At 34.1% G+C, this 15,226-nt stretch overlaps 1 long non-coding RNA gene across 1 annotated transcript; it reads left to right on the top strand.

Annotated features, from left to right (window-relative positions):
• The first annotated feature begins 5,925 nt into the window (after window positions 1-5,925).
• Window positions 5,926-8,030, top strand: LOC145562166 (uncharacterized). The gene is made up of 2 exons (XR_014094294.1): window positions 5,926-6,377; window positions 7,784-8,030. It is a non-coding gene; the product is annotated as an uncharacterized LOC145562166 (long non-coding RNA).
• Window positions 8,031-15,226: the final 7,196 nt, after the last annotated feature.

Below are 15,226 nucleotides of genomic sequence, written 5' to 3'. Positions count from 1 at the left end.
CCGGCTGGGTAAAACGACTACTTATTGGTTTTGTGGACGGCTGTGTACTTGGTTTGGGGCAGTCACTACTATGATTGATTGACTTAGGAACATTTCATACTCCTTAAAGTATCAAAAATTCCCAAGTCAATCAATCAAAGAAGTACTAAAACCAACCACACGGTCGCTAGGGGCAAGAGTAGCCAGTATACTAATTGTCGCATGCTATAAAAAGTTAGGGAAAAATTGCAAAATTTAATTGCAAAAATTGAAACAAAATAAACAAATTCATTAAGCCGACTCAGTCGGCATATTTCATTCAAAATCGGTCAAGGCCGGATAATATTATTAACTGGATATACATCCGGTAGAAAGGAAAAATAAAAATTGTTACCCGACCCCTTAGTTGGTAAAAACACAAAGATACTCGGCTCACAGGCCGAAAAGACTAAAATGGCATACTTCCGTAGAAAGAAGAAAAAGGTTGAGCTAAGGCTGATGGGTCTGCTCCGACTAGTCCTGGCCTACTGGGAGGTATGCTTTATTTTTCCCAGCTGGGACTTGAGCATCTTGGACTTGATCAGTCTGGACTTCATTAGTCCGGACTTTATTCGCCTGATCAACATCCGACTCTTCCTCGTCATCTGATACCTTGAAGCCTTGTTCAAGGGCCTAGGCTTTAAAAGGAGGCGGAGCCTGCTCATTCAGCGCATGAGCATCATACACCGCAGTGGCGTAATCATACCTCAGCTTGAATACATCAAACTCAATGTTTGGGTGGAGTAGACCCCATGCAATCCGCAGCCGGGCTTCAGTGTCCCACTCATTTTCAGCCACCAACCGGTTTTGCTCCTTAGCAATCTCGTATTGGTGAGCTCGACACCCAGGCGGCTGACGTCTCCCCCTACTTGGGCGTTCTCCTTATCAGCTCCCTCCAAGGCCTTGAGGTCATATTAGGCATTCTTCAGATCTAGTTCAAACTTGGCCACCCGGTCGTTGGCGGCGTCGTTAGCAGCCGTCAAGTTCTTTATCAGTTCCTCCTGTTGCAACTCTACTGCTTTAATTTCAACATTACACTTCATTTTATTGTATTCAGTAGAGTTGAGAGCTTAGGTGGCCCTCTTTTTAGCATCATTTACCTCTTAATGCTTCCGCCTGAAGGGGACCCTCAGCCTGCTACCCTCAACATCGCTTGTAAAGATGGATCAGACGGTTAGCTAAACATTTGAAAAACTTGAAAAAAGTGAAGTATTAAGTATTAAGTTACCTCAGCCAGCAGGCCTTGGATTCTGTCAAAATCCACCGTCTACACATCAGGCATAGAATGCATCTCTGTCCTGGCCAGGGTCCGCACCATCCTCTTGGCGAAAACCTACATGTCAGGCGGCCCTGAGGGGGTATCGACACCAAAATAAGTACTTGGTGAGAAAGCAGCATAGGAGGCACCCGACTCATGCCGGCTGCTCATCGAACCTTCCGACGGGTTGACCAGAGTCTTGACTCACATATAGTCAACCAGCCAGGGGAGTTCGATTCGTGTCTTACCTTGGACTCGAAGCTGAGGAGACTCCACTTCAGCTGCTGTAGAGCCGACTGCAGCAGTGAGTGGCTCGCCACTCTTCGGTGCTTTAGAAGCATCTGGCTTTTTCCCTTGCTCTGAGCTTTCACTCAGAGCTTTCATCACAGCCGGGCTTTTTCCCCCGGTTGTGGGTCTGTCAGGGTTAGCTGAAGATGTTGAGCGAGGAGGGTCCTTACTCCCTGTTTTAGAGGGGGTCTTGGCCAGCTCATCCCCCGGCCGCTTGAATAGTTTTGTAATTGAACGGGGAATCAACTTATTTCCACTCTGCAAATGGGAAATGAGTTACAAACGGAAAATTTAAACATTAAGGTAAAGGGGTACAACTAGTAAATAACTAAGTTGGTGTAAAAGACAGAATGTCTAGCTGGCGAGCTTACCCCTCCTTTCTTAGCCTCCTTGGCTTCTAAGGCGGCTCTCCTCTCAAGTAGCTGCTTTTTCCTTAGCTGAGCAGCCGACTTAGCAAGCGTCTTCTCTGGAGCCACCTTGTTCTTTGTGTCTTCTACAAAAAGAAAGGAAACAGTTGGTCAAAAAAGATCAACAAAAGTAATAAGGGCATTAACATAAACGGAAAATTGCCGAATGTGTAGTAAGTCTACCCTGTGGGAACATGGTGCTAAACCCATAGGCGGAAAGGAATGCATCATCCTTCAAAAAGTCCGGATGGGGTATCCAATTCTTTGGGACTATTATTTGGTTCCCATCCTCTAAGGGTTCAATCCTTGTCTTAAAAAAGCAGGGCCTCATTATTTTCTCGTAGGCCCTAGACGGAATTCGAAAAAGGGCGCATTTTTTCCCGAGTAATGTCGGGTCCTGATTGTACCTGTAGGGAATATTTCAAGCATTATCCCTAGCTTGAACCCCACAGTGATCATACACTAAAGTACGGTGGCGTCCAAAGGGAAAGAAGATAGAGCAAAAGAGTCGCCAACAAGTTTTAGGAATTTGTAAACCGTTCACGAGGTGAAGGTTACACCCCTTAACGATCCAAGAGATCGTCAACTCCAATAGGTCTTGAACCATGACTGGTATTTCGGGGATGAAGGTACAAATCCAACCTAAAAGAGATTGAACCTGCCCTAATAATAGGCCTCTACTTTATTCTGATCGTATTCATGTGCGCTTTCTGACTAACATGCAATCAATAGGTTTAACCCTAAACATGTTTATCTATGTTGGTTGAATATTAATGCACAAATAAATCTATTATTGGCGATCACTTGAATTATAATCAAATCAACCCTAAACAAGATTATTTATTAAGCGTGATTACAAGTACAAATTTCCTTTAAACATGCATAAAAGGTGTGATCAAGCAATAACAATAAATATAATCAAGCAACATAATAATGATCATGATAATAATTATAGTTAAAATAATCATGTTAAAGCATAATAATAATAGCAAGATCCTAGGCATGATACTAACAAGATTAATAACAAACCCTAGCATGTCACTAAGCATTAAAAATAAAAGCTTTAACCCTAACATGATACTATCAATCATAAATATTAGGAAGAACATAAAAGGCATCGTACTTTTAATCATACTTGATATTAAAGTTACCCTAGACATGAAACTAGGAATTTATTGTTGTCACCCTAAACATCAAATTAAGGAAAACATCCTAACATGATACTAGGAATCATAATAACCACCTAAGCATGATTTCTAACATGATAACATCAATAAAAACCATTTAAGTACTTACTTGGATGCCTCATACCTCTTTCTAATAACAAAATCCACACGTTAGTAACTTCAAGGAAAATAATAAACAATAATTAAATTAAATAATTGAAATAGAGATTTGGGACCAAACCCTTAGAAAATAAAACCTTTCACGTCTAGGGCGAAGACAACTTTGAATATGGCTAGGTGTATCTAGGTCTTGTGAATGCGGAATTTTGTATTTGAGAAAAGGCTAGTTTAGAAAAGAGAGAGAGAGAGAATATCAATAATTTCTTGATGAGAGTTGGTGAATATTCGTGAGAATTGGTGAATGAAAACGGAGTTTTTAGAAGGCTATTTATAGAGAAAATCAGCCAAAAAGATAGAAAATCGAAACAGAGTTCTAACGCGCAAAAACGAGGTTAGCGCCAGGCACTAACGCTAGCGCCAGGCGTCAAGCTTAGCGTTAGGCGCTAATACTGGCGTTTGGCGCTAATTAAATTATTGACGCGTTTTCTAAAATCAGATAGAAATTAACCGTACTGAAGGATAAAATCGTATTTTCCTCAAAAACATTCTTTTATTCTGATTAAAATTCTAAAAAGTCAACAAAAGTCAATTTATCAATGCTAATTGAATTAGGAATGAAAAGAACCTTCTAGAAAAATCTAGAAGACTAAAACCATTCCTAATTGTATTAGGAATGATAAATCCATATTAGGCCCTCCTCTAGATCATTGGGCCGCAGATAAGGCTCAAACCGGGCCCAGTTTAGTAATTTGGCCATAACTTCCTCAATATTCATCGGAATTGGGCTTATAATATATCGTTGGAAAGCTCTTTTCAAGACCTATCCAACTACACTACTATTGGAACCATATCATGGACCAACCAAACTGGATTGGCTGTTTTCTTAAAATAGGTTTTCAAAAACAGAAAGAAAAGAAAAGAAATTAAAACTATCCGCAACACTAGACTTTCCACACTTTCACTTCATTCAATTACGATTCGACGTGAAAGGTACTCATCACCGGGTTTGGTTTTGGGGAGACACAAATGGGTGTCTACAGTACCGGCGTAGAAACCGGTTGTGTCCCAACGTTGGAGAGGAGATCAAGTAAAACCTCTCCTTCCAGCCGGACCATTTGGACGGCTTGTCCAAGGACATTAGGTAATGCGGGTGTGTGATTAGAGTGTACCACGCCCCATACCCGCCTGGAGCCCGGCTCATGTAATTCATATGAGCAAACGCCGCAAAACTTGGCTCTATGTTTTGAAACTCGCAGGCGGCAATATAGCTCATTATGTTTATCCACGAGTTGGGGGTAAGCTGCCAGACTCCCAGGTCATACCCCATTTAAAATTTTCTTAATTCCTTTGTGGAGGGGAAAGCGGAGGTCGGCTTTAATCACAGCTTTTGTATCAGCCGAAACAGTTGTCGACATTTTCAATATCATCCTCCTAGGTTACCTCAGGAGGCGAAACTTCTATTCTCCAGCCTTCCCCAACCGTATGTGCTTCTGTAAAGGCTCGGAAGCTGCTTCTCATGACCGCTAAGTCTCTAGGAATCATCGTAGTTTATAAGGGATTTGGCTTAATTGGCCTCTTAAGCGGCTGCTGGTAGTCAGCCGCAATGTTCTCTTGATCAGAGCTCGATGCCTCTGACCCAGACCTTTCGGCGGCTTCCTCACCGCCTGACCCCCCTTCATCAGAACCTAGGGAAGAGGCTTCATCCTCGCTGTCTACCTCTTCTAGAATAGAATCACTAAGGGTTAACGGGGTGCCATCCGGAGAGGATTCTACCTACTCCTCTGAACCCTCGTATTCCTCATCAGGACACTAGTAGAAAAAATTCTATTTGTAACGCCTTATTTGTAACCAACAAGTTTTTATTAGTTACAAATACTATATTTGTAACTAACATTAGCTATGTCTATTACAAATAGAATAGTATTTGTAACGTATAACATAATGTTAGTTACAAATACATCTTAGTTGTAACGGACAACCGAATGTTGGCTACAAATACATCTTAGTTGTAACGGACAACAGAATGTTGGTTACAAATACATCTTAGTTGTAACGGACAACAGAATGTTGGTTACAAATAGGAAGTCTGACCACCCATAGCCCATAACTCCCCTAACCCTAAATACCATATAGCCACCACCCCTCTCTATTCTCATCTCTATTCTCTCTCCTCCTCCCCTCTCTTCTTTCTCTCTCCTCTCTTTTCTTTGTATCCTCCTGAAATTTCCTTCATTATTTTCTCCTCTCAAATCTTTATGTCCTCCTCCCTTCTTTCTTTCTTTCCCCTCTCTCCCACTCCTATGCATGAGTCGAACATCCCCTCTCTCCCACTCATATCCTCCGTCGGCATCTCATCGGCCTCCAAGAAAAATTTTTCGATTTCCACGAGCATCCACGAGAACACACCGCAACCCACGAGCATCCACGATGAGCCACTACTGCAAAGTTGGCCTAATGTAACACCTTGTGGTAACACTTTATAAGTCAAGATATAAATAGATATTTAAGTAACACTTTTGTAACACTTAGATAGTAGGTAGCACTTGTATGTAACACATATGTAATATGTAACACTTCAAAGTAACACTTTACATAGAGTAACACTTTCATGTATCACTTTGAGTATGAAAAGCAGTTATACAAAAAGCACTTTACATAGACCCTTGCCTAACTCTGCTTTCACTTTTTCTCCAAGCTCTCTATCTTTCTGTCTCTCTTCCTTCTTTCTTTCACTTTTCCCTCTTTTCTCCATCCATTTATGCTATTCACACTTTCCATCTCCTTAATCAATGGAGAGGCTCAAAAGTCTCTCTGAAATTTTACCCCAATCTTTAGATTCTTACTCCTCACCAAACTCTAACTTCTTAACAAGAATTGAACGACCAAATCCAACCCTAGTGTCCGACTCAATCGATCCATCAACCCGCAAAATGACCGATTATACGGCTAACGGGATCAATTCGGTGGCGAAGAAGAGACGGCGAGCCGTAGAAAACGTCGTCTTCGTATAATGGAGTTGCTGCTGCCGGAAATCCCTCCCTCTCTTTTCAATTTTTCGCTCAACAGATCCCTAAATTTCATTCTCGCTCTTCAATTTCCATTATGGAGCTGGTGTTGCCGGTTAGATTTCCTCTCCTGTTCTAATTATATTGCGTTTGAAATTTGATAATTTTTGGAGTATTTGATTTATTGTTCTGTGATTCACATTTTCGAAACTAACCTGATTTGTAATGCGTGTGCATACTTTCATTATTAAATGTTGTTTGTGCTCTGAATTCTTACATTGTGTAGCTCAATCGAGCTTGAAACTGTTTTTTTTTTTTTAATTTATAGAATTTTGAGTGTTGTAGATGAAATTGTTTAAGAATGTTAAATATTTGGAACTTGAGTGATGCATTCTTTATATTATCATAATACTATTACAAAATGATGTGACGATGCTGTGAAATATTGATTGAATTTGGTTTCGAAAATGTTAAAAGGCGGATTATATATGTATGACATTATGACTACTGTTTTTGGGGAAAGATGACTAGATGAGAATAAGAAGGAGATATTTTGTATCATTTGCTTGTTTTATGAGACAAACTGAAGAAGCAGCTTGCTGCTTTTCGTGTCCTATTAATGGATAATTATTCTTCTAATGAAGAACCAATCATTAAGATGCTTTTGTATTGCTTCTCCTATTTCTAAATTTGCTTACTTTTATTTACAAGGTAAAGTCATTTTACACTTATTTAAGAGCTCGATTTTTGTTCAAAGTGTATTGTAGTAATTATTTTGAGATTATAGTATAGAATTTAACGCTTTATTGATATTGTCAATGGTAAATTTGGCAATGATGTATCTGTGCAAGATACCTTATGTTTAGTACTACTTTGTATTTCATTTATGAATTATTTAATGGATTATGAAGAACTTATGTATTCTATAGAGTGTGTTATATTGGTCATCAAATTTGCATATGCTTGTGCATAAATGTTCTAAGAAAGCACTAGCAACAGATTTGTTAAATTAGAATCTAAAATGTCCTGCCTGCTACTGTTGAACATAGCAATATTCTTTGCCATTAGATGAGAAGCCTGTTAAGTCAAATTCAATTGTTAAATTTCAGATTTTGTAGATTTTATAATTTTTTTTGAAGCCATGATTTATGTAATTTAATTGTTGCATGTGTAAGCTTGTATTGATTCTATACAGAAACTGATTTAGGATAAATGGTTGTTGAATGTTGGTTGTGAGGTGTATGTTGGCTGCTGGATCAATGTTGTGTCTAACCGGGCTTGGTTCAGGGTCTAGGTCTAGAATTTATTATTTCAAGTTAACATATGGGTTTCTAAACTCTGAAGTTTTATGGGCTTTCCTAGTCTGGCTTGGTTTCAATTGTTTTTAAACTGGTGGCAATGCTTAGAGAAGCCTCCCACTATTGAGATATTCTTCTTGGAATATACACTAGTATATTCTCTTGATTATTCTTACTCCACTCACCTCTATCTCTAACATTCTTTCTTGAATGATTATCTAAGCTCTTCATTAATGGCATTTAAGCACTCCAACAGCAGGTGCTCGCAAAAGAGTGGCTTGAAGTATGATCTCGATCAATGCTTGTCACGTGGTTCTTGAACTGGAGTCTCTTCCTTTTGGATTAGTTTTTGGGTTATTTATCCATTGATCAATTCAAAAATTATAATCTTGCTAGAGTATATTCGAATTCATCTTGTCTCTTATATCTGTATTATATCAGCAATAAAATTTGTTAATAATTCGGGTAAATGACTTGGTAAAGGTGTTATGTTTGATACTTTTTCACCCTTTAATTAATTGGTCTTCAAACTTAATTCCTTTTTTTTTTTGGCAGGACATAACAACCCACTACAAGAAAATTTATTTATAAAGGCAACACATTGAGGCAAATAATTTTTTCTAGCCTCTAAAAGATATATTTAGCATCAATAAAACTATGATTGTCCCTAAATGTCATTTTTTGCATTAGTGGTTTATAAGATGCCCCTAAATGTACTTTCTTGTGTCAATGACATTATTTTTGCCTCTAAAAGTTACTTTTAACATTAGTGAATTCAAACTTGCCTTTAAAAGTTCATTTTTTGCATTAATGAAAATGTAATTGCCTCTAAAAGTTATTTTTAGTAATAATAAATATTATGCTGCTTCTAAAAGTTATTTTTAGTTATAATAAATATTATGTTGCTTTTAAAAGTTATTTGTAATATAATTTAAATCATGGTTGCCTTTACAAAAAATATTGTTGCCCCTAAAAGTTTCTATTTAACATTAAATATTATGGTGCTATTGACAGTTAATTATTCTTTGGAAACATTAAATTTGATGTACAATATGTCCCTCAAACACATTCTCTGTCCTCCAATTTTCCTAACCTCTAAAATCAAAAAGTCCCCATTTGATTACAATGTCTCTCGGACTAAATTGAAATAAAAAAATCAAAGTCTTGGCAAAACCAATACAACCTTCTTTAATGATACTAATATACAACCAAAAGAAACCTATTTATTAATTATAGCAACAATTTCACAATCACAACCCAAATACTTTCAAATAAAAGAAATTTAATTAACTTATAAAGAAGCAAAAATTATGTTACTCGTATAATTTTATACCATTGAAAAACCAGGGTGATAGATAACGCACGCATATATTCATCAATTTAGGCACAATAAAATTCTAATACCGACTAGCTTTATCAATTCAGCTTACTTGAACTAGGAATCACCACAACAGAAAAAATAACCTGGCGAGTTGGTTCTTACGAAAAATGAGATAAATAGCACAAAAAAAAAAACCCTCAAATTATCTACAAAATTTATTAGTGCAAATTCAAGACCACAAACAACACTAAGATCAACATTAAAAAAAAAAAAAAAAAAAAAAAAACCTTAAAAAAATGTCACACATACAGATCTAACATTGAGGATGAATACTCAATTTTAAAATAAGTTATATATAAATAGCACAATTGTATTCATAAAATTAACCTTAGAATTCGATTGAGATTCATTTGGAAAAAATTAAACTAAGAAAAAGAGAATAATCGAAACAAATTGTATAAAATAACTACAAAATTAATTTTGTTCAACATGGTTATCTAGAATTAATTTATCAAGCAAAGAAAAAAAAATGCGGAGTACAATATGAGTAAATCACATTACCTGTGCATTTGTTTCAGATTGCAATTCTTTTTCTTGATTTGTGATATTAGAACTAATGACAACCAGAGTTTTTCCAATATCATCAAATTAAAAAACAAAAACAATGAGAATAATTCTAGGTGTATTAAAGGAATTTGCAAATTGGGTTGAGCAATGACAATTGTGATTCACGAGATTGTGAAATTGTTAATTACAAAAGCAAAAAGGTTTAGGTTGGAAAGTTGAGAGAATAATCCTAAATAATTTTAGTGTTTTGGCGGCAATTAAAAGTGATATTAGTGTCTTAATTAGCCACCAATAATGAATTTCAGCTCAGTTCATTTCAGTTCAGCTCCTTTCAATTCAGTTCAATTTAGCTCCAATCAGTTCATTTCATTTCAGCTTAGTTCAGTAATGTGAACAGACCCTAAATTAGAACAGCCACTTAGAGTACTTTTTTTAAAAAAAAAAAAAAAAAAACATAAAAAGTACTTAGGTAATTAGCTTATAGTTTTGTTATTACAAGCCTTACATATCCCAACAATGCAAAGGATCTTCGTATCCTCCGCCATTATTTCCCCAAAAAGAAATACTTAGTAAAAACCCACCAAATCATCCAAAGTTATCTTCAATCTCAACAATTAAAAAAAATGAAAAAAATACTTTTCATAATTATCTTCATGATAATTTTGGCGGAATTTGTTCCAAAATAAGGGAATTTTCGAAACTAAACCAGCCCCAAATTTTGAGAGGGATTTTTTTTTTTTGTTTTCATCAGTTATTCGCTCCTAAAATTTCCCTAATTTGTGAAATATGTGGTAAATTATCCCTTGACTATCTTCTTTACCAAATTTTCCTCCCGTAATTTTGCCCTAAACAATTTCAAAAAATAATCATACAGATTGGCAAAGTAAGACGAAGAAAATTAGCTATTGGAATTAGCAGCCGAACTTGATTTGTCAGAGTACACATCACTCTCCAAGGTAATTTAATTGTTTAATTATCAATAGAAGTAAAATTTTTTGTGTATTTTTTTGTTATTTTGAATTTAAGGGTATTCTTAATATTTTTAATTGAATTGAGAATTTAGGGTTATTATTATTATTTTTTTTTTAAGAATGGACTACTTTAATTGTCGAATTGAAATCGAATGCTATGAAATGTATCAACTTTGATGCAATGCTTATTATCTACTATTATACTTAAGGGAAATTTTGAATAATGATTTAAATTTAAAACTTAACAATGTTGAATTTGGTGAAATTAAATATGTATAATAGTGGTTGAATTTGGTGAAATTAAATATGTGTATATTAATGATTTGTGTTAGAAAAAGAAGAGATATAGAAGAATGTACAACATACAACATTGTTTTGTGTTGAAAAAAAGTGAAACGGATGAGTATGCATATCAAAGAGCTTAGCAGTAGTACACATAGGACATGTATTCAAAGGGATTATGTTTGATTAAGAAAATGATCATCCGCACCAAGTAAATACTCCCAGCCCCAATATATAACGATTTACCAATTTGTGAGGCAAATGATGATTTAGCAGGGTCAGAAGAATGCATGATATGAGTTGTTATTATATTGTTCAAGGATAATGGCTTTGGTTGCTCACAAAACTTGGTTCGTTGTTTGTACTCTAATTATCATTAATCTATTTAAAGTGCCTTCAGTAAAAGAAAAATACCATATAGCCAATGTATTCTTAAATCATTAACTAATCAATCAAGCATTTTTTTTATCACTTATATATTATCTACTTTTTCTTATAACTTATAAATTATCTATATTATAAAGTCTTGATTGTTTGGTCTATTAATTGTAGTTATGGACTTCGTTTCATTGTTATATTGTGGTATAGTATTGATTATGTAATTGCCATATATGTGATGTAAGATTGATGAGTTAGAGAAGCTGGAAAGGCAAATTGGTGTTACCCTTTGTGAACTTGAAAGAATTTTCCTCCTTTTTTTGTGATCATGGTACACTTACCCATACACTTTGCAAGTGAAGCTCTGATTGCAAGCCAGTTCATTATCGTTTGATGTACCCCATTGAAATATATATTAATTTCATAGTTTTTTTGTGTTTATAATAATAATAATAAATACATATGGAATTTAATAAATTTTCCTTTTTTAACAGGTATCTCGGAAAAATTAAAAGGGTATGTACGTAACAAAGGTCACCCATAGGGCCATTATCTTTTAGAGGAGTGCTTAACATTTTGCTCAAGATATATGTAGGATATAGAGACAAACAAACAAAACGGAATTTATGATGATCGTGACATTTTTCAAACAGATTCCTTACCTATATTTGAGACAAGGGGTAGAGCGTTTGGAAAGGAATGTCCTCGATTATTTACCACAAAGGAATGGGAAGAAGTTCACTATTATGTGTTGAATAATTGTGACAAAGTACAACCATTTATTGAGTAAGTTTAATATATTTTAGCAAGTAGAGTACATATTTAAAGATTAATAATTATAGTAAGAATATATAACTTTGGTAATTTTATATACAGTGAGTACAATCACAATGCTATAACTAACACAAGGATGATTTCTTCTCATAAAAGAGAGTTCATAAAATGGTTCACAGAACAAGTATTTTTATTAACTAATATTTTTTCTACTTTGAAATATATTGAATGTGCTAAACCTATCATGGCAAATTGATGCTATAATTTCGATAATGTTTTGATAAGAATTCTCTTTCTTTTTATTACTGAGACTTTTTGTTAGTCATGTCATTATTTTAATCTCATTTATGATATTAGAGTGATTATAAACTTCACACTTAACATGACTAATTCTATATTTGTTGAGTTTATACTATATTGTGTTTATAATATATTGTTAGTGGTCAAATTCTATATTTGTTGAGTTTATAATATATTGTGTTTGAACTGCCATATTGCATTTGTTATTTAGGCTTTATGTATATGCAAATAGAAAAAACAAAATGGTCAAAGCTTCAACAGATGCTATTTGTAGTTAGATTACAGTAACTTCATTTTCATTAACAAAAAAATACTTATGAAGATGAGGATGAAGATGAATTTATTGATGAGAATAAGGATGATGAAATGGAAGCAGATGAAGAGGAGTAGTACGTACTACTTTTTTTTTAAATAATTGTAAGTTTTAGTGAAATTAATTATCTAATCTTTCTTTTTATTGGGTAATATTTATTTATGATCATTTAACATTTTAATTTACTTATGAATTAATGATTAATACCTACTTTTATTTAATTTTTATTATTGCAGACAAATATATAATTCCATATTTTTACAATGGCAGGAGTTTATACAATGAAGATGGATAGAGATCGAATTAGAAGCAATTGAAGAAAATGATGTCTTTTTTTCAAGCTTATAGTTTGAAATGAAAACTCTTTATTATTTCACATTATAAAATTTTAATAACTAGTCATGTAATTATTTTGTAGCTAAGTTGTTTAATAATAACTTAATTGTAGTATTTAGATTAGTTTTGGTATGACTATTAAATTATAAATAAAATCATTTAGTGTGATTTAATAAAATCAGCATTGTCAGTCATGTTTTTTTTGCTGTACTTCTGTTATATTGATATTATAAATGATTTGTACGAAAATTATGTTACAAAATTGGATATTGTATGAATAAATTTCTATATATCTAGAACAAATAATTTAGAGGCACATATTATGTATTATGCCTCCAAAAATCACTCACGTCAAACTTTTTAGTTGCATCTAAATATCATTATAGCATTTATATACGACATGCATCTAATTATATTTTGAGACAAAACAGTATGATTGCCCCAAAATGAATATAGTATTTAGAAGCAAATTTGTATAATGCTCCAAATTATATTTTAATGCAAAATTATATGGTTGCCCCTGATAATATATGGTATTTTGAAACAAACTTTTATAATGCCTCTAATTATATTTAGATGCAAGATTATATGGTTGCCTCTAAATATATGGGTTTTTGAAAGCAATACATTGTATTGCCTCTAAAAGAGGCTTTAGGGGCATGCCATCAATTAGCGACAGACTTATTAGAGGCACTTAATTTGTTGTCTCTAAAAGCAATTAGAGGCTACATTACTATCATTTGAGGCATTTTGTTCTTGCTTCTATAAGTGATTTTTTTTGTAGTGAACCCTATATCTATTACTCTTTGTCCAACCTACTAACAAAACATTTGAAGTTATAAAGGTGAAATTTTTTTATTCTTAATTGCTGCTGTCATTATGAACTTTGACTAAGATTATAGTGATACTTTTTCACCCTTTAACTGGTCTTCTAACTTAATTTTCATTTTATTTGACGAACTTTGTAATGATCAAGGATGTGACTCAAATCCCAACAGCCAGTACTTGCAAAAAGGGAAGCATCGAAGGAAGGAGTTGAGGAGATTGTGAATGATCATGGCCTAGTTCAGCATTGCTGCTACTTATGTTGCGCTTTACTTCTACCTAGCCTTAAGCATTGTAAAAAAAAATTTAATATTTTTTGTTTGATGAAATTGTAACACCACAAGCATTTATTAATAAAAATACCTTAGTTTATATATAATGGATTTTTTATTGATTATTATTTTTTTAGGCATAAAGGTCACCGAATTAAGGGGAAAACTAGTGCCCTTAAAGACCCTTGAATTGGTGTCCTTAACCTCTGTCATGGGCAACCCCAAAAAAGGCACTGGTTCAAAACGGGTGCCCTAAGTTGGTTTTGATAATAATAATAATAATATGTGGCGCAAAAAAAAAAAAATGTTACCTATCAATTAATAAAGTGTTACATTTGTTTGCAAAAATTGATAGATAATGTTGAATATAGTGATATTATACGTCAAAGATGATTTAAAAAATGTTACCCTAATAATCAACAAAGTGTTACATTAATTCACAAAAGTGATACATAATGTCGGATAAAGTGTTACTTTATTATTGAAAAGTGTTACTAAAAATGAGTAAGTGTTACATAAGAAATAAAAAGTAACGCCTTAAAAATGATACTAATAGTATTAAAAAGTGTTACATAAGTCGGTTTATAGTAACACATTTAAAAGTGTTACCATACACTACCCAAAATGTTACATAAGACCTTAGGTAACATGGGCGGATGTATCACCCACTAAAGTGTTACCTATTGTCTATAATAACACTTTTACCACTTTATGTACCACTTTTTAGGTGTTACTTAAGGTTAATTATGTACTAGTGCACACACCACTTTTAGCACACACCGCAACCCACGAGCATCCACGAGCACACACCGCCACCCACGAGCCGTCAACAATCGAGCTTCACCATCACCGTCAACCGTGCACACACCACTTAACAATCGAGCATCCACTGTTAAAGCAAGCCTCCATTGTCAACAAGGTTTTTGAATTTTGGATCTTATTTTAAATTAGATTAGACATTAGATCTGGGTTGGTTTGTTTTGAATTTCTAATTGTAATTAATTTTTTTGATGTAATTTCAATTTTAATTTATATATTTTTAGATAATTGTATAATTATATATTCATTTCGAATTTCTGGAAATTTTTTGTATTTAATTTCTGTTAATTTTCGATTATTTATGCTTAATTTTTTTTTATAGCTGTACTTGATTTCGTTATATGTGTGTTTAATTTTTTTTTTCTCTATGAAAGATATGTTTTTTTGTGTTAGGTGGCGGCGTTTGGTGTGAGTTGGACTGTTGGTGTTGTTTATGGTGGTCGTAGGTGGGGAAGAAGGGATACGGTTTAGGGTGGTGCAGTGGATTCGTCGGTGTAATGTAGGGGAA

This window comes from Chenopodium album, chromosome 1, assembly GCF_948465745.1.
Source record: "Chenopodium album chromosome 1, dcCheAlbu1.1, whole genome shotgun sequence".
Lineage (NCBI taxonomy): Eukaryota > Viridiplantae > Streptophyta > Magnoliopsida > Caryophyllales > Amaranthaceae > Chenopodium > Chenopodium album.
This window is presented reverse-complemented; position numbering and strand designations above follow the sequence as displayed.